Source organism: Hordeum vulgare, chromosome 2H, assembly GCF_904849725.1.
Source record: "Hordeum vulgare subsp. vulgare chromosome 2H, MorexV3_pseudomolecules_assembly, whole genome shotgun sequence".
Taxonomy (NCBI): Eukaryota; Viridiplantae; Streptophyta; class Magnoliopsida; order Poales; family Poaceae; genus Hordeum; species Hordeum vulgare.
The window spans coordinates 189,936,638-189,961,693 of NC_058519.1; positions in this window are offsets into that span (position 1 = coordinate 189,936,638).

The window sequence follows — 25,056 nt, forward strand, 5'->3', positions numbered from 1 at the left end:
GATTACTGGTCCCTTAAGACTTTAACAATCCTTTGGGGTTTTGGCATTTGACTCCTCACAGTCTTCATACTAACTCCTTTGGTGATGCTCTTCCGTTATATTCATAACGTTTCCATTAAAACAAGGGTTCTTCTGTTGATATAAGCTTCTTCGGTTAGTGGGTCTTCTTAACTGACAGTCTCGTGGTCAATTCTAAATAACATATCGATGGTTCTCACGGTGGTCTACCATTTGTGGTGATCCTGCGGAGAGAGGGGTGTTGGTTTCATCCTCACCGTAAAATTTCTTACGCGTGACAACAAGTGCCATGTACATGGGGCTTTCAGCATACCATTCTAAGGCTTTAAACCAAAGCTTCAAAGAACGTCGTCTCTCTCTATGGGTAAGTCTCTCAGATTTACCATTCCGAATAGCAAGATAAATGATAAGAGTAAGTCATGATGGTGATCAATCCATTCCGCACCCAAATCATTTCTCTGTATAAGGTTTAGCGAATCTCGCATTCTAACACTTGGGCATCCTCACAAGCATTGCAGAATTTTTCTTGTCCACGAACGAAGTTTGGATAATCCATTGTTTCTGCAAGATGAACAAAACATCTATCGTATCTTCACAACTCTCGGGTTTTCGTATGCTCCTAAGGAAACGTTTGCTGATCCATCTTAGCTTTTTCCAAGTTTCCTTCTCCAAATAGGTAGTACTTGATCCTTATTAGTCTCGAGGTCTGTGGGTTGCACGCATACTTGGAATCACTACGCCTTAAATCCTATAGTGTTTCATTCCATCATACTCTTGGGGTAACCATCATATAAATAGTCCTCAGACTTATTTTTGGTACACACTCCACTCTGTGGGATACTTTCCATTGGTGTGTTTTCCATTAAAAGGTATTGGTTCATCCAAAAATCATATTCATTTCATAATCAATCCTTTATTACATCCTTAATTTCTTCTCAAAACTCCAAATTCAAAAATAACTTTATTACAAATGCTGCTATCCACATTGTTCGGTATGGTCAAGCATTTCTGCCAACTTTATTCATTTGTCTCCCTTGGAGATACCTTAGTTCCACTGGAACTTTCCGATGTGTTTCTTGAGATCATCCATCTTTTGCTTTCTCATGGTGGCCATGAGCTTGATCTCCATCATCTCCGCATGCACTTCACTGAGGTATTCCTGGGTATGACGGAGTCTTGCTTCAAGTATTTCTCCAATCTGACGTATGGCTTCCATGACAGCTTCACGAACAGCATCAAAGAAAATTGCTCGTGGTACACGTGAAATGAAAAAGTATTGCCCCATAGTCTTTGGACAAACTCCTTTCACATGGTGGAGGTGTACTTCCACATACCAAAGTTCCACTCCATTTTCCATGAACGGGTAGCCTTTGTAGACTGCATCTCCTTCAAGATGAATGTGCTTCATCATGTCCTTCAGGATTTTTGGGTAATCATGATCACTAGTCAGGGTCATGATCGTTTTTGGGCCCTTGAGGAATGACTCATAGAGAGTTGTCATCTGCAGGTGTCAGTAAATAGGTACTCAGAGGAATGTATGTGTCTCCTTGGTAATCATGGTACATTCCTACTCAGTGGATCCTGTGGGTTTATCGATTACTACCACACTAAAAATGAATTATACTCATGCCTACATAGACCATATTTTCTCTTATCCTCCTAAATGTTCAGAGATCTTTGTTCATAGAGAAACAACGCATACGGTTTCAACATAGGCAATCATGAGACAATAAATTCCATTTATTCATGATGTTACTACAATATCAGGGACTTCTGTTACAAAAAAATTCAACTCCATGATCTCATGAAAAACAAGGGTGCTTCAGATTACACTAATTGCGGTCGTCAAAACTTAACTACTCCATTTTTAGCTTTCTTCCTTTGTGGACAATCATTAGCAAAATGTCCTGCTTCCTTGCAACGAAAGCAAATGAGTTCTGACAAGTCTCGAGGCGTCTTAGTGTTTGCTTTTGCTCCTTGGGTTTCCGGATTCCTTCCTGAGCACATGTATTTGTGGTGGCCAAATTCCATACACTTGTAACATCTGACATGACTCAGGTCTTTATCTGCAGAGATTTGGCTCTTCCGAGGGTACTTTTTCTTCTTTCCGGACTCCTTCATTTTGGCCAGTTCTTCTATTTCAAGTGGATCAAACTCCACTTTTTCTGTCGGGAAGTTTCCTAGATACTCTTGGCTTCCCTTCGTGCAATCCTGTGAATAATGTCTTTCTTCTCCACAGGAGTAGCATGCATTGGAGAAAAATATGCTTGGACCTTGTTTATCAGGGTCTTCTATATTTTCATTCATCACAGGTTCTTCTAGAATCTTCTTCTTGAGGGTTTCCTTCATTGCATCTTTATGCTGCTTGATAAATTGTTGGACCTTGGGGTAAATGTGACATTGAGCTGGGTAGTGGGTGGTTCCTTCACAAAGGAAACAAGTCACCTGACTACTTGGGCACTCCTCAGCTGGGTGATTTTCTTCACAATGAGTGCATCCATCCTTGTGTTCTTCCTGGGTGTGTCCTATTTCTCCACAGATCTTGCATGCACAAGTCTTCTCCTTCGGATTGTCATAGCACTTCTGAATAAGTCGGGATCTTAACAGAGTGTTCTTGAATTCGTCCCAAGTTTCTGCTCCACTAAATCCTTGTATGGCATGGTGCATTTTCCACTAGATAGCAACACTTTGGGTAAAGTACTGGAGAGCATGTTCCACTTCATACTTCCTTGAGATCAAGTTGCTCCCGAAGTGGTTCTCCATGTTCTGAATCCATATTTCAGCCTCCAGCTGGGTCATTGGTCCAGAGACTACAAGTCCAGCTTCATACTCCATCTGGTAGGGTTGAGGTTTTGGGGATGAGACGGGTAAGAGAGGGAGGGAGATACACACAATACAAACAATATTTTTGAGAATAGGTTTTATTTGTGGCCGTCGGAAAACACACACCAATGACGGCTCACAAATCATCGTATCTAACGTGGGTATATAAAAGGGGTTTGGACTTCTAATGGTCATATAATTATTCGAACACTTCAGGGTCTTCGAATTCTTCGAGTCTTGAGAGTCTTCAATTGGTGCACCTTCAATTCTTCAAATGCATGTTGAAATCCTCTTTACTTCGAAGTAGAACTCCATTGATTCTTCATGAGGTCAAAGGGGTAAGGGGATTGTATAACTATTTGAGGTGAGAGAGAACATTTGATGAAATCAGAAGAGATGAGAAGTGAAAGGTGTTCTCGAAAATAAGATTTTTGAGAGATCCTATCCTAAGAAGTTTCCAGTTTCTAGGGTCACGTACTACAGTCAACATGTGCTCTGATACCATTTCTGTAGCGACCCGACTCAAAACGAGTCAAGCCTCTGTATTTCTGTGCCATTCCTGGATCAGTATGCTGGCACACACAGTACATCAATGTATATATCAAAGTTCAATCACATGTAAATAGCGTAAAACTGATATATACCTTAAAATATCAGCGGAAGCAGTCAAGGGAGTGGAGTCCCAATAAACACCAACGACAAGTTGAGTGCGGACCGTAACCCTGAATCGTACTCTTACTCGTCGAGGAAATATCTGCAACATAAGACGTTGCAGCCGTGTAGGTCAGCATACTGAATATGCTGGCAAGTCACATATGAGAGGGGGTAAAATGTCATCTATACTATATGCATATATGGCAGGTGGGGTTGTAAGTTTTTAGCGAAAAGCATTGTTTTCTCCTACCACAAGAGAGGGGCTAAAAGCAAAATATTACTACGCTGTTGGTTGTTAATGAGATGGTTCCGCCAACCAGTTCTCATACCCAAGTTATCAATATTACCCTCATCAAGTATTTATAATGGTGTTGAGAATTCCCGATAACTTCAGTTCCTTTGGCTCAAGTTGTCCATGACCGTGGACACGGCTAATCGATTTGGTTTGAGTACTCTGCAGAGTTTTGCACACGTTCCTCACAAGATTTGATCGCCTCCGTGTATGTCCTCGCACTTCAGGGTGTTTGAAGACCGGATGATCAAAACATGGTCTTTCAACGGGTCCCTCTAAATCTCTGTCGGTGCCCATCGAATCCTACCGTTCTTCTACATCTGCTAGCACCGCCTGTCCAGAGTCGCCACTTTGTCCAACCAAGCCAGAGCCCATAATGGCTTGTGGCTGTGCAAGTAAGCCTTGGGTCTTGAAAATATCCGTCCGTCTCTTTGAGCCTGGGTGAAGCTTTCCGCAAGATGTCATGGCACGTCTCCATGCATCCTGGGTCATCCACTGGTTTCTCCAGGGAGCCGATCAACCGCCCTTCACCCAGAGTTGCATTGCATCACGAGGTCTTGAAAATCTTGACTTAACCGGTCTTGGTTATTAAATTATTCTCGCATCACTCGTGATATGCACTCAACCAGAATCCCGTCTACTCAAGCATAGCAATATGAAATTTGTCATCCCGGGCCAAGTAACGGGGTTGTTGGGTGCCTACCACATGATACTACAATATGTAACCATAATTTCCAAGTACCTACTCAGCATGCAATTGGGTATAGGATGGTAGAACTACGATGCATAAAACATAGGTGATACAAGATCAAAAATGACTTGCCTGGTGAGGTTGATGAAGAAGAATTACCGTTCTCGAGAAATTATTTAAAAAAAATTGAAACTTAAACTACTGAAAGATACAATCACTAGGAAACAAGAGCAAAAATAATTAAATTAAAATCTATTTTAAACTCCCAGAATAAGCAAAACAAGGTTTAAACTAAATCTGGTCTAATTGAAATTTGAAAATTTCAAACATCAGCAAATAATATGTTTTCGGAAAGTACAAGAAAATTATGATCTAACGCAAAAAGAATCACCTATTTCGGAGTTATAGACTAATAGATATGAATTTTATAAGTTTGCTCTTTTTCTGAAAAAAAATTGTGACGGGATTTCTATGAAGCTCACCGTGGCTGGACAGGCTTGGAGGTGCTCCGGCGAGGTGGGGCTGCTCCGGCGAGGTGGAGGTCGCCGGCGGGGAGGGGGGACGGTGGAGGAGGTCGGCGCTATGGGGAGGAGCATTAGGGGCTCCTTGAGGCGAGGGGGGTGGTGTCCTGGCGATGTGGGCGTGCTCCTTGTGAGCTTCTGTAGACAGGGAAAGGGGAGATGGTGGCGAGGTGGCTACGAGTAGGGAGGAGGTGAGTTGATGGGGAAAATGGAACGAGGAGGAGGAGGGGGTTCTTATAGGGGGCTCGGGAGGCGCCGGGAAGGAAGGGAGAGGGAGATCGGGAAGGTGGAGGTTCTGTGTCTCCATTGCTATGGAAGTTCCTCGGAGAGAGGGAGTACGTGAGGAAGAAGAAGGTCCTATTGGGCCAGATTTGGAAAGGCTTTAGTGGGTGAGGGCAAAGTTTCCAATAAATTGCGATTTCTTTCCTATTTTCAGAAACCGGAAAGTAAACGATAAAAGGGAAACTAAATAAATTCGGAATATAGAGTTTCTATATACTAAAATTATGAGAAAAATAAAATATAAATGATAGGCATTTTTCCATGGCCAAAATAAAACCTTTAAAAAAATATTCTTCCAGAAAATCCCTAAAAGCATTATTTCTTTTTGCAATTATTTTCTCAAGTTAAACTTTGGTTTTTTCTTGGCTCAAAATATTTCAATGAATGCCCTTGGTTTTTGGAGGGTCAGGTTCCTCCTCTCTTTCTTGCTTGGCAAGAATTTATTCGTGGCATTATTTGAGTGGAGAAAAAATAGAATTGCAAAACAAAAATCGAAAGAAATTCAAATGCCACCTTCATTCAAATTCTTTATAGTTGAAGAAGTCATGCTATCTCCTCTCATTGATTTTAAATGGATGAATTTGAACTCACCGGAAAAAGGGGGAAATCATTTTATTCCCTCTCATTCAAAAGTTTTTGAAAAGTTTCAAATTTCACTCAAGTTTCAATCACTCAAACAAACAAACAATCAATCTAATAATTTTATTAACATTCCAAAATTTGGGATGTTACACCAGGCGACGTCAGTTGTGAAATGATTCCACACTTCCTTAGGTGTGTGCCAAACTCGTGACTCAAATATTCTCCTCCACGATCAGATCATAGACATTTAATTTTTCTGTCACGTTGATTCTCAACCTCACTCTGAAATTCCTTGAACTTTTTAAACGTCTCAGATTTTTGCTTCATCAAGTAGATATACCCATACCTACTCAAATCATGAGTGAGAGTGAGAATATAACGATAGCCACTGCGAGCTTCAACGTTCATTGGACCACACACATCAGTATGTATTATTTCCAATAAGTCGGTTGCTCTCTCAATTATTCCTGAGAATGGAGTCTTAGTCATCTTGCCCATGAGGCACGGTTCGCATGTGTCAAATGATTCAAAGTCAAGAGACTATAATAGTCCATCAGTATGGAGCTTCTTCATGCGCTTAACGCCGATATGACCAAGGCGGCAGTGCCACAAGTATGTGGGACTATCATTATCAACTTTACATCTTTTGGTACTCACACTATGAATATGCGTAACATCACGATCGAGATTCATCAAGAATAAACCATTCACCAGCGGAGCATGACCATAAAACATATCACTCATATAAATAGAACAACCATTATTCTCTGACTTAAATGAGTAGCCGTCTCGCATTAAGCAAGACCGTGATACAATATTCATGCTCAAAGCTGGTACTAAATTACAATTGTTAAGGTTTAAAAATAATCCCGACGGTAGATGTAGAGGTAGCGTGCCGACGGCGATCACATCGACCTTGGAGCCATTCCCGACGCGCATCGTCACCTCGTCCTTGGTCAGTCTCCGCTTATTCCGCAGTTCCTGCTTTGAGTTGCAAATGTGAGCAACAACACCGGTATCAAATACCTAGGAGCTACTACGAGCGCTGGTAAGGTACACATCAATAACATGTATATCACATATACCTTTAACGTTGCCGGCCTTCTTGTCCGCTAAGTATTTGGGGGAGTTCCACTTCCAGTGACCCTGTCCCTTGCAATAGAAGCACTCAGTCTCAGGCTTGGGTCCATTCTTTTTCTTCTGCCCGGCATCTGGCTCACCGGGCGCGGCAACGGCTTTGGCGTCTTTCTTGAAGTTCTTCTTACCCTTGCCCTTCTTGAAACTAGTGGTCTTTTTGACCATCAACACTTGATGCTCTTTCTTGATTTCTACTTCTGCAGACTTGAGCATCAAGTACAACTCGGGAATGGTCTTCTCCATCCCTTGCATGTTGTAGTTCAGCACAAAACCTTTGTAGCTTGGTGGGAGAGTCTGGAGGATTCTGTCAATTATAGCATCATCCGGAAGTTTGACTCCAAGTGAAGTCAGATGACCGTGTAACCCATACATTTTGAGTATGTGCTCACTGACAGAACTGTTCTCCTCCATCTTACAGCTAAAGAACTTTTCAGAGACTTCATATCTCTCGACACGGGCATGAGCTTGAAAAACTAGCTTCAGCTCTTGGAACATCTCATATGCACCGTGTTGCTCAAAACACCTTTGGAGCCCCGTTTCTAAACTGTATAACATGCCACACCTAACCAGAGAGTAGTCATCACTCCATGTTTGCCAGACGTTCAGAATGTCCTGGGCTGCTGCGGGAGCGGGAGGGTCACCTAGCGGCGCATCAAGGACATAAGCCTTTTTAGCTGCTTCAAGGAAGAGCTTCAAGTCGCGAACCCAGTCCGCATAGTTGCTACCATCATCTTTCAGCTTGTTTTTCTCTAGGAATGCATTGAAATTGAGGTTGACGTTGGGCATCTACAATATTTATAAACACAACTTTTAGACTAAGTTCATGACAATTAAGTTCATTTAATCAAATTAAGTATGAACTCCCACTTAAATCGACATCCCTCTAGTCATCTAAGTGCCACATGATCCTTCTTGACTAACCCGCGTTCGATCATCACATGAGACGGACTAGTCACCATGGTGAGCAACTTCATGCTGATCGTATTCAACCATACAACTCATGTTCGACCTTTCGGTCTCTTGTATTCGAGGTCATGTCTGTACATGCTAAGCTCGTTGAGTCAACCTAGGTGTTTTGCATGTGTAAATCTAGCTTACGCCCGTTGTATGCGAACGTTAGAATCTATCACACCCGATCATCACGTGGTGCTTCGAGACAACGATCCTTCACAACGGTGCACACTTAGGGGAATATGTTCTCGAAATTTTAAGAGGGATCATCTTATTATGCTACCGTCGTTCTAAGCAATAAGATGAAAACATGATAAACATCACAATGCAATCATATAGTGACATGATATGTCCATTATCATCTTTGCTCTTTCGATCTCCATCCTGAGGCATCGCATGATCATCATCGTCACCGGCGTGATACCATGATCTCCATCATCATGATCTCCATCATCGTGTCTCCGTGAAGTCATCAAGCCAACTACTACTATCACTACTACTATAGCTAACCGTTAGCAATGAAGTAAAAGTAGTAAGCACATGGCGTTGCATCTCATACAATAAATTAAGACAACTCCTATGGCTCCTGCTGGTTGTCATACTCATCGACATGCAAGTCGTGAAACCTATTACAATAATATGATCATCTCATACATCATACATGCAACATCACAACTTTGGCCATATCACATCACATGTCAAACCCTGCACAAACAAGTTAGACGTCCTCTAATTGTTGTTGCAAGTTTTACGTGGCTGATTTGGGTTTCTAGCAAGAACACCTTCTTACCTATGTGACAGCCACAACGATGATATGCCAAAGCTATTTACCCTTCGTAAGGACCCTTTTCATCAAATCCAATGCGACTAGAGTAGGAGAGACAGACACCCGCTAGCCACCTTTATGCACGGTGTGCATGTCTGTCGGTGGAACCAGTCTCACGTAAGCGTACGCGTAAGGTCGGTCTAGGCCGCTTCATCCCACAATACCCCCGGAAAATAATAAGACTAGTAGAGGCAAGCAATTGACAAATCATCGCCCACAACCTTTTGTGTTCTACTCGTGCACAAAATCTACGCATAGAAAACCTGGCTCGGATGCCAGTGTTGGGTAAAGTAGCATAAATTCAAAAAATTTCCTACGCATATTCATATCTTCCTATGGAGAGACCAGGAATGAGAGAGGTGTGAGTGCATCTTCATACCTTTGAAGATCGCTAAGCGGAAGCGTTACTAGAACAGGAAGCATCATAATTTATCTACATAACTCAACCATCCTGAACAACAATCTCAACTCATAAGGACCTTATGAAAGAGTAATATCAATTACAATCAAAAGTAGAGCTAAGAAAAATCATCAAACCATGGAAAATATGTCCTTGGTCAAAGAACAACTACTAACTTTTAACTTTTGCTCTTCCTCTTATATTTTGATGAGATCAATTGAACCTTTTTGAAAGAACATGTTATTAGTCAATAAGTGAAAATGCTAACACAAAGGAAGATGTTTGCTTTAGCTAGGCTTAACAAACAACTCACTTATCTTAATGATAATGTCAACAAAGGTGTGATGTGACAATTCTCAATGAAACAATATAAATGCATGCATCTTTGTCAACATAAAGTGTCTTCTCTTTTTAGGATAGAAAGAAGTAGGTTTTACTGACTCAACATAAAATTAAAAGATTGGACCTTCTGTTGGGTAACGTAGCATAAATTCAAAAAAATTCCTACGCATATTCAGATCTTCCTATGGAGAGACCAGCAACAAGAGAGGGGTGAGTGCATCTTCATACCTTTGAAGATTGCTAAGCGGAAGTGTTACTAGAACGCGGTTGATGGAGTCGTACTCGCGGCGATTTAGATCGCTGTGTGATTCCGATCTAGTGCCGAACTACGGCACCTCCGCGTTCAACACACGTGCAGCCCGGTGACGTCTCCCGCACCTTGATCCAGCAAGGAGGAGGGAGAGGTTGGGGAAGATCTCCAGCAGAACGACGGCGTGGTGTCGATGGAGAGACAAGGTCTCCCGGCAGGGCTTCGCCAAGCACCGTTAGAGAGGAGGAGAAAGAAGAGCAGGGCTGCGCCGAGGGAGAGGGAAAACTGTGTCTCCAAAAGCCCAAAAGTGCCCACTATATATAGGAGGAGGGGAGGGGGGTGCCACCCCTAGGGTTCCCACCCAAGGTGGTGCGGCAGACCCCCCCCCCAGATGGGAGGTGCGGCGGCCAGGGCAAGGGGGAGGGGTGGCGCACCCCTAGGTGGGCCTTAGGCCCACCAGCGCCTAGGGTTTCCCCCCCTCTCCACCTCCTGCGCCTTGGGCTGAGTGTGGGGGGGTGCACCAGCCCACCTAGGGGCTGGTTCCCTCCCACACTTGGCCCATCTAGCCTCCCGTGGTCGTTGCCCCCTTTCGGTGGACCCCCGGGGCCACCTCTGGTGGTCCCGGTGGTCCCGGTACGTTACCGGTGACGCCCGAAATACTTCCGGTGTCCGAAACCATCCGTCCTATATATCAATCTTTACCTCCGGACCATTCCGGAGCTCCTCGTGACGTCCGAGATCTCATCTGGGACTCCGAAAAACTTTCGATAACCTCGTATAACAATTCCCTATAACCCTAGCGTCATCAAACCTTAAGTGTGTAGACCCTACGGGTTCGGGAGACAGGTAGACATGACCGAGACACCTTTGTGGACAATAACCATTAGCTGGGTCTGGATACCCATGGTGGCTCCCACTTTCTCCACGATGATCTCATCGGATGAACCACGATGTCAAGGATTCAATTAATCTCGTAGACAATTCCCTTTGTTTGTCGGTATAGAACTTGCCCGAGATTCGATCGTCGGTATACCTATACCTTGTTCAATCTCGTTACCGGTAAGTCTCTTTACTCGTTCCATAGCATGTCATCGTGTGACTAACTCCTTTAGTCACATTGAGCTCATGATGATGTTCTACCGAGTGGGCCCAAAGATACCTCTCCGTCACACGGAGTGACAAATCCCGATCTCGATTCGTACCAACCCAACAGACACTTTCAGAGGTACCCGTAGTGCACCTTTATAGTCACCCAGTTACGTTGTGACGTTTGATACACCCAAAGCACTCCTACGGTATTCGGGAGTTGCACAATCTCACGGTCCAAGGAAAAGACACTTGACATTAGAAAAGCTTTAGCATACGAACAATACGATCTAGTGCTATGCTTAGGATTGGGTCTTGTCCATTACATCATTCTCCCAATGATGTGGTCCCGTTATCAATGACATCTAATGCCCATGACCAGGAAACCATGATCATCTATTGACTAACGAGCTAGCCAACTAGAGGCTTGCTAGGGACACATTGTGATCTATTTATTCACACATGTATTATTGTTTCCTGTTAATACAATTATAGCATGAACAATAGACGATTATCATGCACAAGGAAATATGATAATAGCCATTTTATTATTGCCTCTAGGGCATATTTGCAACACCTTCGTAGAGGGAAGTAGGGAAAACTCATGTGCTAGAGCTTTTTAGAGAACAACAAGATTGTAAAACAAGCTTTTGAGAGGTGCATGATTTGTCAACGAATGCTAGTAGATAGCCCAATACTTCTCATGCTGGACATGTTTTGAGGAACGGCTCCCAAAGTGGGGACGATCACATCCCCTTAGTCTCCTTTGTTTATCACTACCAAAGTTTTCTGATTTCGCATCAACAAAGCATGAAGGAGGTTTTGTTTATAGTTATTATCTTTTACGAGCTGGGCACGCTCATTCTAGCCCCTCCTCGTATTAGGGGTTCGCAGATAACATGCAAACCCAAGATAAAACTTGTCCAGCATGAGAAGGTCATGAATCACCTACTACTTCCTCATGAGCTAAACCAAAGGCAAAAAACAGGGAGTAATATTTGAAGGTTTAAAGATAGCACATGAGTAACATAGTTTAGGAGTGGCGGTGAAATACCACGTATAGGGTAGGTATGGTGGACTCTTGGGAAGGTTGAGGTTTCAGGGTATGGATGCACAAGCAGTATTCCCGCTTAGTGCAAGGGTTGGCTAGCAAAGGCTTTTAAGAGCATACAAATAATGTTGACTTGGATGCAAAACAATATAAAGTTTAACATAAATAATTGGCATAAAACATCAAGTTGTCTTCCTTGTCAGCATAACACTTCAAGCATAAGAACATAAAGGTTTTGGCTATGTCGCTACTAGAAAAACTCATGCTTGTTGTTATGACCAATGCTATGTTTGCCAAGATTAAATAAAGTTTTCAAAGCCATACCTGATGTGTAAGATCAATACTCCCATAAGAATCAGCATATGAGATCGATTGCATGAAGAGAATACCAAGTGCAGTAAAGAAACCAATAGAATTCTCATTAATATTCCATCATAGACACTGCACGCTCATGGATACAAACTCTCCACAATGGAGTGATAGACCTCAATGCAAACACCTATTTCATAAGATAACTTCCCTAGACATGATACGACACTAAACTTGACCAAGAAAGATAAAGGATAAAAAATAAAGATACCGGGCACTCCCCCAAGCTTGGAACAAGCTAAGGGAATGCATTACCCATGAAGATTTCACTCTTCATCCTTTTACTTGTTCCTCAGGCAATCCCTAGCGAAACACTTCCACGGCAGAGGTCCTCCTTCCACAGAGGATTCTTCAGTCTCCAGGATCCTGCTTTCGGCAGCTAAGCCCATGCGAAAAAACTTAAGTTCATACTCATAGTTCTGGTTTTGCAGGTCATAGATGTGCCCTTGAAGCTCGAACACTTTGGTTTCAAGTGCGGATATGATTGATCACACTTCCTTCATCTCCTCCTCATGTTCCCTCTTCAGCTCATCGATGATATCATAGTTGGCCTCAACACCACGCTCGATCATCAACTTGTACTTGAAGACTTCTTGCTCCACTTCTTCCAGCCTAGCCCTGGTGCTCCCCTCCTTACAGGTCCCCTCAAATCCTGCTTGTGGAGGACACCGTCCTCCACCCAAAGGGTTTGAGGGTGTCTTTTTTACCTCTGCTAGATAAGGGTTGATGACGTTGACGAGGAACTTGTCCTTGGGAGACTTTGGGAAGCCATTGCACCTAAGTTTGCTGAAAGTTCTCCTTGCACAAACAGATCGAAAAGAAAACGCACGGAATCGCAAGATACAAAGTGTGACAACCCGATGCCGACGTTCCAGAAGATTCCCCTTTTCTTTCCGTTTTTGTCGTGTGTCTAGTTTCGTTTGTCGCATCATCATCGCATCATGCGCATCATCAGCATTGCATCGGCGTCTCCGTTGCCGCCAGTTTTCAAAAACTTGCACCCGTTGTTAGTTGCCGGTTCGCGTCGTTGTCCGTTCTGAGTCCGACCGCACTCGCACGCGCCCGCGGCACCGTCGAAACCCTGTTTTAAAAGTGTGTGCTAAACTTTCTCTGATCGGATTGATATTTGACGTGCGGTCCTATTTTAATATAGACAGGCCGCCTGTCGAATTTCGTCGCGATCGGAGTCCGTCTGGTACCCGAACGGTCGACCGTGGCGGCACCGTATTCGGTCTACCGTCGGATGTTTGTCGGTGTTTTAAAATTCGTTGCCGCGCCGCCCGTTTTCCCTCTCGTCCCCAGATATCCCCTCTACACGGCCGTGTACCCATTCCCGCGTTCGGAATCGTCCGAATCCGACCGCACGGTTGGATCCGGAACGAAATTCCTGGTAACCTAGCCCCCCATATGTCTAGATATAGACCCCGTGCTTATTTTAGACAACCCCCTCTCCCCTGCATCGATTTCCATGCCAAACCCTAGTCTCTCCCACACCCTCTCTCTCTTCCCGCAGCACCTCCTCCCTCAGCCGCCGCCAGGGCCCGGCCGAGCCATCGGTCGCCGCCGCCTGGCCCGAGGCCTCCCCTCGCGCCTCCCCTGGATCCCCTCGTGCCGCCCCATGCCTCTGCCGCGCCGCCATGCCCACCTTCGTCGCCGGAGCCCGTGCTCCTCTCTGTCCTCGTCGCCGACCGCCGGGAGGCTCCCGCTCCTTGGATCCGCCACGCTCCGGCCAGATCCGGTCGATCCCCGCAGTTCCCCGGCCGCCTGCAACCCCCTCCGGCCGAGAACCGCCGCCGGCGTGCTCCTCGATCCAGCGGGATCGGGAGAGCCTGGAGGTGTCACTCGCCCCGCGCCGTTGACCGGCCTCCCGTGGCCTCCCGTCCGCCAGCGCGACCCCGCCTGGGCCTCCACTGCCCCGACCGGCCCAGCTGGCCACGAGACCAGGTCGGCCCAAGGCCAGGTCGGCCTCCCCACCCCCACGCCGGCCCAAAGCCGAGGTGAGCCTCTAGTTCCCACCTCCGGCACAGTTTAGTTATCCTGCACCCATGTTCTATTTGGCCGAGTTTTGCCAGTTTCGGCCCGGTAGACAGATTAGGCCCGTTAGCATTTCTTTAGGTTTTCGTATTTTATTTCAATTCCAGGTTTTTGCTAGATTTTAAAATGCCCGTAACTTTTAATCCGTAAATCGGATCGTGACATGTAGCATATGGATTTCATGTAGTTTTGCACGTAGAATACGTTGGTGCAACTTGCATAATTGTTTGACGTCGTTTGGCGTGCCGTATGCATAGAAACACGTGCTGTCCTAATTTGTTTTGTCCGTAGTTTATTTTTCGCGCGTGTCCGGTTTGCCTGAATGCCTTAGATAAAATGCCCATGTTTTAGGAACCTATTTTCCATGTATTTTAGAGCGGTCATTGGTATTTTTGCGTGTAGGGATTTGTGCTAGTTTATTTTCCCGTGTATAGGTTATTTTCTCGCATTTTCGTGTGACATTATATTGTTGTGCAACCCCACATATTTTATATGTTTCTGGGGCAATTATTTTTAGCTTTTGAGCAAGTTAGTTCGCGCGATATTTTGCCGTGATGCCCTTTTGTTTATTTCATAGGATTTATTCCGTGCTTCGTTTGGAGGTGTTGTCAACTAGAGAGTTGTTCTTGGATGTTTTGTCTAGCCCCTGGTATTTTTGGTTGCAATAGAAATGCATGTTTAGGTGTGGTTTGATTGCCCTCAAGTTGCTAGAAATAGTGCTGATTTTGAGGAGCTGAAATATTTCTAAGTCTGGAATCTGTTATATTTTGTTGCTGTCGTGTATTGCTTGTATCTTGTGATCTGTAGCTCTTTTGAGGTTGGTCCAATGGAGTAAGTTGTGGTCCTTGTGTTTCTCTAGCTTGCTGTGAATTTTCATGCCATTTGGAGTCCTGTAGCTATTGGTTTTGCTTCTGTCAATATAGCTTCAGATCGAAAACTGCACTTTCATGAGGTGTAATTTTCACTAAGTCTGAAATAATGTGTGAGATGCCATTTTGTGACTTCTTTCCCTAGTGATCCTTGCTACCATGTTAGTTGTTGTTAGTTGTTCGTAGTAGTGCTTCTTGCCCTCTTTCATGTCATGCCTTGCTTGAGTTTATCGGAGTTGCATAGCTCATAGTTGTGGGGTGTTGAAAGTGCTATGTGGCTGATTTTGGCAGATTGTAGTGTTTTCTTGTTTTGCTCGTAGTTGTTGAACCGTAGCTCCGATTTGATCGTGTCCTACATGAAACTTGCTTAGAATCTCGTGTAGTTTCATTTTATCTTGCTGGTTGTATGTTTTGAAGTGCTCGTAGCCGTCGTGGCACACATATTGCATTCATGCCATCATATCTTGCGGTGCTTGTAACTTTTGATCCGTAGCTCCGTTGGAGATGTTCTTTATGTCTAGATTGCTTGAAATGATGCGTAGGGTCACGTGAACCTATTTGTTTTGCTATTTAACAACTAATTAAATGTGTTAGTTCAGATCTGAACAGAATTGTAAATTAACATGTGAGGTCGTTTCGGAGGTGCTATATGTCATTTCCGACCTCATTTAAAATGCCTAGATAGGTAGATTAATTGCGCTTCACCTCTTGCCATGTTTAATCACATTTAATATTGCCGTGTATCTACTCAGGATAGAACTAAATAATTAAATGTGGAGTTTCGTCAATATGCAACTCGTTGCATATTGAACTTCACTTAATGTGTATTGTTCGATTGTGTGAATTATCATGCCGTGACTTGCATGTATTCAGCTGCTCATGCATCATATGTGTTGTGCATCGTGTGGTGAATTCCGTGTGTTGATGCTTGTTTCCGGTTTTCCCCGTCTCGATAGAGTTCCGCAAGCGTGTCGGATTGTGAAGACCCGTTCGACTACATCAGTTCGCCTGCTTCACGGAGGCATTCTTCTTCCAAGCAGGATCTCAGGCAAGATGACCATTTCCCCAGATACCATTACTATCATTGCCATGCTAGTTTTACCGTTTCTATCGATTATGTCTCGTTGCCTACCACATGTTAAATATCAGCCTCTCAACAATGCCATGATAACCTTCAACCTGTTCAACCTAGCAAACCACTGATTGGCTATGTTACTGCTTGCTTAACCCTGTGTTAGCATTGCTAGTTGCAGGTGCAGTTTCTTCCATGTGATAACATGGGTTCCTTGTCTTATCTCCATATTAATGCTATTTAATTTAATGCACCTATATACTTGGTAAAAGGTGGAAGGCTCGGCCTTTCTAGCCTGGTGTTTTGTTCCACCTTTGCCCCCTTAGTTTCCGGCTACCGGTGTCATGTTCCATAAATGAGCGCTCCTAACACGATCGGGGTTGTTATCGGGACCCCCTTGATAATTCGTTTTAGATTAAAGCTGGTCTAGCAAGGCCCAACTTTGGTACTACATTTGCCTAAACACCTAATAAAAATTGCATAGGGACTTTCCGGACCCCGAGGATAATTTAATCAACCCCCGGGCCAGTGCTCCTCATGAGTGTTGGTCCCACCTGAGCGATGTCCGGCGCCCCTCTGGTCACCCGGAGGTTTAGCGATCCCGACATCTAGCTCATCTGTCGTGTCCTGAAAACGAGGTACGCGACTCCTATCGGGATCGTCGACACGTCGGGCAGCCTTGCTGGATTGGTTTTACCTTTGACGAGATATCTTGTGCATCGGGATTCCGGTGATGCTTTGGGTAATCTCAGAGTTGAGGTTTTCCACTAAGGGATCCGACGAGATCGCGAGTGTCGTGATCGAGGATTTCTATGCGGCTTGTGGTAATTTGTGATGGACTAGTTGGAGCACCCCTGCAGGGTTAAATCTTTTGGAAAGCCGTGCCCGCGGTTATGTGGCAACGTGGAAGCTTTGTTTAACACTGGTTCTAGATAACTTGAAGTTAACTTAATTAAAACTTGCCAACTATGTGCGTAACCGTGACTGTCTCTTTCGTGAGTTCCTTCTCCGATCGAGGACACGGTGGGGTTATGTCTGACGTAGGTAGGTGTTCAAGATCATTCTTTTGATCATGAGTAGTTCACGTCCGTTATGCGTAGATCTTCCCCCTCTTATTTCTGGTACTCGTAAGTTAGCCACCAAATATATGCTTAGCCGCTGCTGCAACCTCACCACTTAACCATGCCTCACCCATTAAGCTTTGCTAGTCTTGATACCTTTGGAAATGAGATTGCTGAGTCCCCTGTGGCTCACAGATTACTACAACACCAGTTGCAGGTACAGGTAAAGGTTACTTGACGCGAGCGCGTTGATTGTTCATTTGGAGTTGCTTCTTCTTCTTCTTCTTCTTCATCGATCTAGGGTGGGTTCCAGGCCGGCAGCCTGGGATAGCAAGGATGGACGTCGTTCTTATTTTTCTCGTTTGTTTTCGTCCGTAGACGGACCCTGCTCTTACTCTTGATGAATATGTAATGTACTGATGTGACTCTGATGTAGCTTGTGGCGAGTGTAAGCCAATTCTTTATATACCTCTTCTTTTCAGTACATGTACTTGTAACGATATCCATTCTTGCGACACGATGAGATGCGCTTCTATCCCTGACGAGGCCTTCGTGCCAAATTGAGGATAGGGTCGCATCTTGGGCGTGACACAAAGCTGGGATGATCCGTGAAAATATATAGGAAAAATTTGTGCACCACAAGGAAGGTCTAGTCGGGAGTCGGAGATGGGCTCCGGGAAGTCCAGGCGGTCTCCTGGCGCGGCCAGGGCCTAGCCCGCGCCAGCGGGTCGCCTGGGTGACTTAGAGATCCTGTCCGGCTCCGCTTCGGCTCGGAATTTTCCTAATTTTGCAAAAACGCATAAAACGGAACTTTTATTGAAGTTCACGAAGTTTCCTTACTGTATTTCATACCTTTTCTTATGCTGCTTCTGCCGATGTCTGATACAGTGTTGCAATATGTTCTTCATGAGTGGCTACGTGTGTCACATCCACCTCTACATTGATGGGGTCTCCAGCCATGTAATTCTTGAGTCTTTGCCCATTCACAACATGTGGTTTTGTGCCTTCAAAATTATTAATCTTGATTGCACCCGAGCGGTAGACTTCTTCGATATGGTACGATCCTTCCCACTTGGAAAGTAATTTACCTGGAGAAAACCTGAAAAGAGATCTATACAACAAAACTTTGTCACCAACATTAAATTCATGTTTCAAAATTCTCTTGTCATGCAACCTCTTTACCTTTTCTTTGAACATTTTTGCGCTCTCGTAAGCTTCACTTCTCCACTCATCTAGAGAAGTCAAGTTCATGAGACGCTTTTCACCAGCAAGCTTTGGATCAACATTAAGCTCTCTAACAGCCCAGAAAGATTTGTGTTCCAACTCTAGAGGTAGATGGCATGCCTTGCCATAAACCATCTTATAGGTAGACATCCCCATGGGATTTTTGTAAGCAGTTCTATATGCCCACAAGGCATCTCCTAGCTTATTGGACCAGTCCTTTCTAGAACTGTTCACTATCTTTTCCAAGATCAACTTGATCTCTCTATTTGTGAGCTAAACTTGCCCACTTGTTTGAGGGTGGTAAGGTGAAGCAATTCTATTATTAACATCATATTTGGCTAGAGATTTTCTAAAAGCACCGTGTGTAAAATGTGATCCTTCATCGGTCTTGAGGTACCTAGGTACACCAAACCTGGGGAAGATTACATCCTTGAGCATTTTCAAAGATGTCTTATGATCAGCACTTTCGATGGGGATTGCTTCAATCCACTTGGTCACATAAACTACAACTATTAAGATGTGAGTGTATTTGTGTGAAGGAGGGAAAGGACCCATAAAATCAAAACCCCAGCAATCAAAAGGTTCAATGACTAGCGAATAATTCATAGGCATCTCATTCCTCCCACTAATATTACCAACTCTTTGGCACTTATCACAGGATAACACGTAATTTCTATCATGTTTAAAGAGAGTAGGCCAATAAAAACTTGATTGGACAACCTTGTGTGGGGTCCTCTCACAGGCATGATGTCCTCCATAAGGACTGCTATGACATTGTCTCAAGATATCCTTATGCTCATGCTCCGGTATGCATCTCCTCACAATTCCATCTGCACCTTCTCTAAAAATATGCGGGTCATCCCAAAAGTAATACCTCAAGTCGTGGAAGAACTTCTTTCGCTGCTGGAATGTTAAACCTGGAGGCACAAACTTTGCAACAATAAAGTTAGCATAATCTGCATACCATGGAGCTGAAGTACATTTCACCTCTAAACCAGCTAACTGTTCGTCAGGAAAACTATCGTTGACCAGAATAGGATCTTGTGGTATGCCCTCCATCCTGGAAAGGTTTTCTGCTATAGGGTTGTCTGCTCCTTTCCTATCAACAATCTGCAAATCAAATTCTTGAAGAAGAAGAAGGACCCATCAGATAAGCCTTGGTTTGGGATCCTTCTTTTCCATAAGATACTTAATAGCAACATGATCAGTGTGAATGATAACTTTAGAATCAACAATGTAAGGCCTAAACTTATCACAAGCAAACAGTACCGCTAAAAATACTTTCTCAGTAGTAGCATAGTTCTTTTGAGCAGTGTCAAGGGTTTTGCTAGCATAATGGATAACATTAAATTTCTTATCAACCCTTTGTCCTAACACAGCTCCGATAGCAAAATCACTAGCATCACACATGCTTTCAAAAGGCAAATTCCAATCAGGTGGTTGGACTATAGGGGCGGTTATCAAGGCTTTCTTAAGAACTTCAAAGGCTTCCTTACAATATTCATCAAACACAAAAGGAATATCCTTGTGGAGAAGATTAGTAAGGGGTTTCTAAGTTTTAGAAAAGTCTTTAATAGATCTCCTATAGAAACCAGTATGACCGAGGAAACTACGAATACCTCTGATGTCTTTTGGATAAGGCATTCTCTCGATTGCTTCAACCTTTGCCCTGTCCACCTTGATTCCTCTTTCAGAAATCTTGTGACCAAGAAAAATCCCCTCATTGACCATGAAGTGGCACTTCTCCCAGTTGAGTACCAAGTTCGTCTCCTCGCATCTCTGCAAAACTTTATTAAGGTTGTGGAGACAATGGTCAAAATAGGTTCCATAGACGGAGAAATCGTCCATGAAGACCTCCAGAATTTCCTCAAGAAAACCATGAAAGATAGCGGACATACACCTTTGAAAATTAGCAGGAGCATTGCATAAACCAAAAGGCATACGTCTATAAGCATAAGTGCCAAAGGGACAAGTAAAAGTGGTCTTCTCTTGATCGACAATGTTAACATGAATTTGAGAGAAGCTAGCGTACCCATCAAGATAGCAAAAGTGAGTGTTTTTGGATAACCTTTCAAGCATTTGGTCGATGAACGACAGCGAGTAGTGGTCCTTCCTCGTTGCCTTGTTCAGCTTCCTATAATCAATACACATTCTATATCCAATATTAATTCTTTGAGGTATTAGTTCATTCTTATCATTAGGAACCATAGTCGTACCTTCTTTCTTGGGAACACAATGTAGTGGACTTACCCACTTACTATTATCTATAGGGTACATAATACCTGCGGCTAGAAGCTTGAGGATTTCGGTCCTCACAACATCCTTCATCTTCGGGTTTAACCGTCGTTGATGATCAACAACCGGTTTAGCATCAGGCTCAAGATTGATAGTATGCTCACAAATAGATGGACTAATCCCCTTAAGATCATCAAGGGTATAGCCAATAGCTCATCAGTGTTTATGAAGGACTTCCAATAATCGCTCTTCCTCATATCCTGAAAGGTTAGAATTGATAATAACATGACATACTTTCTTTTCATCTAAATAAGCATACTTAAGCGTACTGGGAAGAGGTTTAAGATCAAACACCGAGTCTTCTTTTTGTTTCGATAAAATTCCCAAGGTTGTGCTTTAGGATAGTAGGTTGTCTCAAGAATATTCCATCTAGCTCATTCCTTTCCTGCATATGCATATCATTCTCGTGGTTTTCCATAAATTGTTTGAAAGGATCATTAGGAGGAATAGCAATGGAAGCAATCTCTTCAATAATTTTATCATTACTAGGTAGATCAGTAAAACGAGTTTGCTTCGAAAATTTAGAAAAGTTAAATTCAAATGGCTCACCATTAAATTCAACAAATACTTTTCCTTTCCTACAATCTATAATAGCTCCACAAGTTTTGAGAAAGGGCCTACCAAAGATAATAGGGCAAAAACTACTGAACCAAATACTAGAAAGTCGGTAGGATATTTTACCTTTCCACATAGAACTTCAACATCTCACACAATTCCAATAGGAGAGATAGTTTCTTTGTTTGCAAGATGAATAATAACATCAACTTCTTCAATTTTACATGGTAGAATATCATTCATAATCTCTTGATAAAGTGAATAGGGAATAGCACTAGCACTGGATCCCAAAACACATAGCCCATAATAATTATGATCTCCTATTTTAATAGATACAACTGGAGTACCTGAAACTGGGCCTTTATTCTTGGCTGTAACAAGGTTAGTGGAAACAACACAAAAAATTATATTGGAATCCTCAATATTACTAGTAACAAGATCCTTGACTAATGCAACTTCAGGATCTACTTTAATGAGGTCCTCATGCTCATCAGTCGTTCTTTCACTTTTATTCAGGATGCGTGCAACAAAAGAATGATCCCTCATCCTTGCGGGAAAAGGGGTTTTTTCATATTCAACTACAGGCAAGATAGGGTCAACAACATTAATATCAACAGGTAAATCCTTAAAAGGTTTATGGTGTTGATCCTCCTTCTTCTCAGAAGAGTCAATATGAGAGGCAAAGTCTTTGTAAAAATCAATTAGAAGTTGGGAATCAAGACCAATCTTAGCACAAAAGGTATTGAAGTAATCAGTTTTCACATAGCTCTCAATATAATCACGCTCATAATTTATAACGGGTTCAATACATTTATCAATCTCCCAGTCTTCAGTGTTCTTCTGGATCCTTTCAATAAGAACCCACTTAGCTTCAGTGCTTTTGTTGGAGAATGCCCCACTAGAGGAAGCATCAAGCATCTCTTTATCTTGACGAGAAAGCCTTGCATAAAAATTTGTGAGAATAGTTTCTTTGGAGAGTTCATGATTGGGACATTAGAGAATTAAAGATTTCAATCTCCCCCAAGCTTTAGCGATGCTTTCTCCGTCACGAGACCAAAATTTATAAATATAATTCCTGTCTCGATGTATTTCATGAAGAGGATAAAACTTTGCATAGAAGAGAGGCATAACATCTTGCCAATTTAGTAAATGAGAGTCATCAAGAAGACTATACCAATCCAAAGAATAATCTTTTAACGATAGAGAGAATAACTTTCTCATAGCAAAATCTATCGATATACCCGCAAGCTTAAATAAGGAGCATAGTTGTGAAAGATATAGCAAGTGTTCACCTGGATGTCTATCTCCAGCATATCGATTAGCCAAAACACAATCAATAATACCAGTTGGTATTTTAAAAGGCACAATTTCAGTAGGTGGGGTTGGATTCTTGTAACGACTTAGATGCGGCCCTTTCCTTATTTGGGGGCAAGGCCTCAAAAGGGGAAAGGGGCGCATCTATGCGTTTCGCAAACGGGATAATCATCACAATACATAATTAAAAGAGTAATAAGTAGGGCATACACTTGCCATCTGTTAAGAATATAGCACATAGCTTACAGACACACATTATTCAGAGTAGCAGAAGGTCCAGCTACGGACTTAAACAAAAAACAGATGATCTAAAACATCCCATATGCTGGCCCACGATCACGACCACTGCCTCAGTCTTCCGGATAGTTCACATACACACGGCCAGAGTGCTCATCGAACTCCCACTTCAGTTGGTTATCATCAGGATCTCCTGCGTCGGTCGTACCTGTACCTGTTGGGGGTTTGTAGGAATCTGTGAGCCACAGGGACTCAGAAATCTAATGACCTTGGTACTGAATCTAGCCAAGTTATTAGGTGAGGAAGGTTTAGTGTATGGTTTACCTAAGCTTATATGGTGGCTAACTTATGATGATCAGAGTAATCATATGGTGGTCTACGCGAGCGACCGAGGACTTCATGACCACTAAGTGATCCTGAACACCTACTTACGTCAAACATAACCCCACCGTGTTCTCGATCGAAGAGCGATCTCCGAAGGAGACAGTCACGTTTACGCACACGGTTGGTAGTTTTATTAGAGTTACTTCAAGTTGTCTAGAACCGGATGTTAACAAAATATCCACATTTTCCACATAACCGCGGGCATGGCTTTCCGAAAGATTTAACCCTGCAGGGGTGCTCCAACTAGTCCATCACAAACTGCCACGGGCCGCAAAGTAATCCTCTATCATGAAACTCGTGATCTTGTCGGATTCCTTAGAGGAAAACCTCAACTTTGAGGAGACCCAAAGTTTCACCGGAATCCCTATACACAAGATATATCGCTAAGGTAAGACAAATCTAGCAGGGCCCCCGACGTGTCGATGACCCTGATAAGAGCCGCGTATCTCAGTTTCAGGACACGCGAGATAAGCGAAGCGTACGGTGGTCTGATAGAGATCATCCGAGTTGCCCCGGATTGGCCTCGCACGGTGCTCTAGTTTGGACCAACACTCATGAGGAGCACTGGCCCGGGTTGTTGATTAATTCCTCGGGGTAGCTATTCCCTATGAAAATTATTATAAGGTGATTAGCAGATTAAAACCAATGTTGGGTCCTGCCAGGCAAGCCTTAACACTACACGATTTATCAAGGGGGTCCCCATAACAACCCCGAGCGTGTAAGGAGCGATCAGTTAAGGAATCAAACACCAGTAACCGAAACTAAGGCGGCAATAACGGAACAAATCACCCGGCAAAAGGCTAGGCCTTCCGTCATTTACCAAGTATATAGGTGCATTAATTTAATAGCAGTTTAAACATAATGATATCACATGAGCCAGCTGGCACCTACAACTAACAAAGCTACTCATTAGAGGTTGAGTAAGCCTACTTAGCCATACAACATTTGTTATGAGAGGGAGGTGTTTGGGTTCATGGCAAAGACAAGTGGCATTATATAAAGTGGTAGGCAGCAAGCATGTAATGAAGGAAACGTGATTCTAAGCATAACAAAGCTAGATACGGTGTCAAGGTCACGGTCATCTTGCATGTGATGTCTTCAGCTTGAAACTGCTCTTGATCTTTGATACGTCCATTTTGCATCATGCTTTCATGTTGATATTTATTGCTTCTTGGGCTGTTATATTACTTGTGGTACCATATTTATGCCTTTTCTCTCTTATTTTGCAAGGATTATTTGAAGAGGGAGAATTCAGGCAGCTGGAATTCTGGACTGGAAAATGAGCAAATCCTAGTCCACTATTCTGCACATCTCGAAATGCCCTGAAAATTTACGTGGATTTTTTCTGGAATATATTAAAAATACTGGGCGGAAGAACTACCGGAGGGGGGCCACCAGGGCCCCACAAGCTTGCCCACCGCCACCACCCCCTGGTGGCGCAGGGCAGGCTTGTGGGGTGCCTGAAGGCCCACTAGCCCCCCTCTTTTGCTATATGAAGCGTCCTGGTCTGGAAAAAATCAATAGAGTGGCAAAAGCTTAAACCCCAGTCTATGCGTTGCTTCGTGGGGGGCTGATTTGGATCCACTAGTTTAATGCTATGGTTAGATTTTGTCTTAATTCTTCTTTTGTAGTTGCGGATGCTTGCGAGAGAGGTTAATCATAAGTGGGATGCTTGTCCAAGTAAGGGCAGTACCCAAGCGCCGGTCCACCCACATATCAAACTATCAAAGTAACGA